Raw genomic sequence first — 4,236 nt, forward strand, 5'->3', positions numbered from 1 at the left:
GGCAAACACATGCATGTGTATTTCAACTTTGGGGTGCACACCCTAATGCAATAGGCTGCGCACACCTATGGGCGGTGTAGGTGGAAGCGTCGGTGGAGGAGGACCAGGGTCGGATTAAGAGCATCAGGGGCTTGGTGCTGAGGATTTTGAAGGGCCTTAAGGGCCGTGCCTTGGCATGCACCCAGAGGAGGAAGGGTGCAGCCATGCATGCCTAATTCCACATGGGATGCTGTCTCTGAAGCCCATAAACACATCCATGCATCGGCAACTGTCCCTCCTTGTCTGGCCTTCGTGCTGTGTGGGGAGGTTCTGAGGGAGCGGCCTGGGGAAGCGAGCATAGAAGCCAGACTTCTGTGTTTACAAGTGACAGAAGAGCGGTAACAGTGAATATGGCCAACCCGGGGCCTATATAAAGGTAGGGGCCTGGAGCTGCAGCTCCAATAGCCCTACGTTAATCTGGCCCTGAGGAGGACGAGGTAGCCAACACTGCTTCTTTTCACAGATTTTAAATGAGGGTACACCCCAAAAGAGTGAGAAAGAGCAAAAATGGAACAATGGCTGGGTAAGGTCGGTATCCATCGCTATTCTGCACAAGGTACGGAAAAGTCCCGTGGGATCCATGCCTGGTTCATTTTAACGAACGTGAGCTTGTCCACATTGTCTCTGGACAGGCGGCTGCGCTTGTCTGTGATAACGCCCCCAGCCGTGCTAAATACCCGTTCAGATAATACACTGGCTGCAGGGCACGCCAGCACCTCCAAGGCGTAAAGGGCAAGCTCAGGCCATGTGCCCAACTTGGAGACCCAGAAGTTGAAGGGAGCAGACCCCTCATTCAGTACGTCTAGGCGTGTGCACGCACTGCTCCACCATGTTCGTGAAATGCTGCCTCCTGCTAAGACGTTCCATATGAGCTGCTGGTGCTGCTGTTTGTTGTGGCGTGCTGACAAAGCTTTTCCACATTTCGGCCATGCTAACCCTGCCTTCTGAGGTGCTGGCGGTGCCCTGGTTGCGTTGGCGACCTCTTCCTCCTCCTCTGCCTTGTGCTTCCACTGTGGCCCCGCTGTCAGGTGGGAATGCCAGCAGCATCGCGTCTACCAGCGTGCGCTTGTACTCGCGCATCTTGCGATCGCGCTCCAGTGAGTGAATTAAGGACGGTACGTTGTCCTTGTAACGGGGATCCAGCAGCGTGGCCACCCAGTAATCAGCACAAGTTAGAATGTGGGAAACTCGGCGGTTGTTGTGGAGACACTGCAGCATGTAATCGCTCATGTGTGCCAGGCTGCCCAGAGGCAACAAAAGGCTGTCCTCTGTGGGAGGTGTATCGTCCGTGTCCTCTGTATCCCCCCAGCCACGCACCAGTGATGGCCATGAGCTGGCCTGGGTGCCACCCTGCTGTGAACATGCTTCCATCTCCTCCTCCAGCTCCTCCTCCTCATCCTCCAGAACTGTGCCCCTGCTGGACAATTGTGTCCCTGGCGTTTGTGTGTGCAGGAACCCACCCTCGGAGCCCCTTGCGAATGACTGCCCTGAAAGCCTTGGAAATGTTACCTCTTCATCCTCCTCCTCCTCATCCTGTGCCACATCCTCTTCCATCATCGCCCGAATTGTTTTTTCAAGGAGGCATAGAAGTGGGATAGTTAAGCTTTGAACGGCGTCATCGGCACTGGCCATGTTGGTGGAGTATTCAAAACAGCGCAACAAGGCACACAGGTCTCGCATGGAGGCCCAGTTTTTGGTGGTGAAGTGGTGCTGTTCCGCAGAGCGACTCAGCTGAAACTCCACTATGGCCTGCTGCTGCTCGCACAGTCTTTGCAGCATGTGCAAGGTGGAGTTCCACCTTGAGGGCACGTCACATATAAGGCGGTGAGCGGGAAGGCCGAAGTTACGCTGCAGCGCTGACAGGCGAGCAGCAGCAGGGTGAGAACGCCGAAAGTGCGCACAGACGGCCCGCACTTTCTGCTGCAGCTCTGACATATCGGGGTAGTTTTTAAGGAACCTCTGCACCACCAAATTCAGCACATGCGCCAGGCAAGGGATGTGCGTCAAACCAGCTAGGCCCAGAGCTGCTATGAGATTTCGCCCATTATCGCACACCACCAGGCCGGGCTTGAGGCTCGCTGGCAGCAACCACTCATTTGTCTGCTGTTCCATGCTCCTCCACAACTCCTGCGCGGTGTGTGGTTTGTCCCCCAAACAGGCAAGTTTTAAAACTGCCTGCTGTCCTTTACCCCTGGCCGTGCTGAAGTTGGTGGTGAAGGTGTTACGCTGTCCGGATGAGGAGGCTGTAGAGGATGAGGAAGCGGAGTAGGAGGAGTTAGGAACAGGAGGCAAACTGAAGCGCCCTGCAATCCTCGGTGGTGGAAGGACATGCGCCAAATTGCTATCCGCCTCAGGCCCATCCGCCACTGCATTTACCCAGTGTGCCGTTAGGGAGATATAACGCCCCTGACCGTGCTTACTGGTCCACGTATCGGTAGTTAGGTGGACCTTGCCACAGATGGCGTTGCGCAGTGCACACCTGATTTTTTCCCCCACTTGGTTGTGCAGGGAAGGGATGGCTTGCCTGGAAAAGTAGTGGCGGCTGGGCACGACGTACTGTGGGACAGCCACCGACATAAGGTTTTTAAAACTGTGCGTCTCCACCAGACAGAATGACAGCATTTCAAAGGCCAAGAATTTTGAAATGCTGGCATTCAGGGCCAGGGATCGTGGGTGGGTAGAGGGGTACTTCCTCTTCCTCTCAAGTGTTTGGGAGATGGAAAGCTGAACGCTTCCATGGGACATTGTGGAGATGTTTGCTGACAGATCCTCTGTTTGCGGGGTGGCAGGTGCCGGTATCACTATGTAATGTTCCGGTACCCTTGTCTCCATATTTCTCCTCTCCTAATTGCGTCCCATCTTGTGTAACAAGAGACGCATATACCTTTAAGACCGGATGACATCATTGCCGAGTGCCGCTATGAGCGGCTATTTCAATCGCCGGTTTGCTCTCACTCATCGCTCGTTCAAACCCACATGTTCATCGCATCTACGCCTGAGAAGTCGGAGCTGCTGACATACCTCCCTTGCTGAACTGAAGCCGGAAACCTCGCTGGTGATCCGTATCTCGCTACGGGATCACCCCTCTCCAATGGACACTGTTATTCCTAAACCTATCTAAGTGATAAGTACCCCGCAGGGGATTCTTGCTAACAAATCTCCTACTGTCATCTACTGCAATTACCAAGACTATCTGTATCTATCTATTCACTATCATCTGCATAGACAGCTCTTGGGACTACCTTCAACTATCCTTGCACTAGGTTACTCTGTCTAAGTATACTCCATCTGTGTCCTCTTACCATCTGCACTATACTTGACATCAGAACCTATCTGCTTACCATCACCTGCAACTCTCCTAATACTACTTCTAGTGCTCACCATACAATAGCCTGTCTCTCATCTATATATCCTCATATACTCTATCCCTCCATTAAACATCTATTAATATATATATATAGTATATAACAGGCTTTACACGGTGATGAAGTCCTGAGAGTTGGATATGTTGTTCAACAGATTCTCTACAAGGCTACTGAGTGTAATAAATCTGCAGCTGTAAATCCATCCACAAACAAAAACGCATGAACGTTACACACTACAGATGTGGCTGGAGCGGCCGAGACTGCAGCAGAAGAGGAAGCAGGATGAGCCAGAGACGTTTCTTGGTTTTGAAGGTGTCTGCTCCACTGCAGCTCGTGCTTTGCACTTAGATGCCTGATCATGCAGGTTGTGCTCAGGTTGAGAAGGTTTATGCCTCGCTTCAGGCTCTGATTGCACAGGGTGCAAACCACTCGTGTCCTGTCATCAGCACATTTTCTAAAGAACTTCCACGCTAGAGAACTCCTTTGAGCTGACTTTGGTGCGCTTGTTCCCTTGCTGCGTTGGGCAGTAGCGGGCGTAGTGTCTAGGGCATGGCCGCTCCGCTTCTGCACCTTGCTCCCTCTTCTGCTGTGCTGGTGGCTCTGTGCGACCACCGCCTCTTCCTCCAAACTACTCAGGTCACCTGCATGACGTTCATTCCATGTGGAGTCGAGGACCTCATCGTCCTCCACATCATCTTCCACCAGTCTTCACCCCTGCCCTCCTTGTCGGTCTCCACAATTCTGAACGCGGCAGCAGTTGGCACCTGCGTTTCGTCATCATCGGAGACGTGCTGCTATGGTCCTTGCATGTACTCATCTTGAGAAATAAGTG

This window comes from Pelophylax lessonae (assembly GCF_965119305.1).
Source record: "Pelophylax lessonae genome assembly, chromosome: 1".
Taxonomy (NCBI): Eukaryota; Metazoa; Chordata; class Amphibia; order Anura; family Ranidae; genus Pelophylax; species Pelophylax lessonae.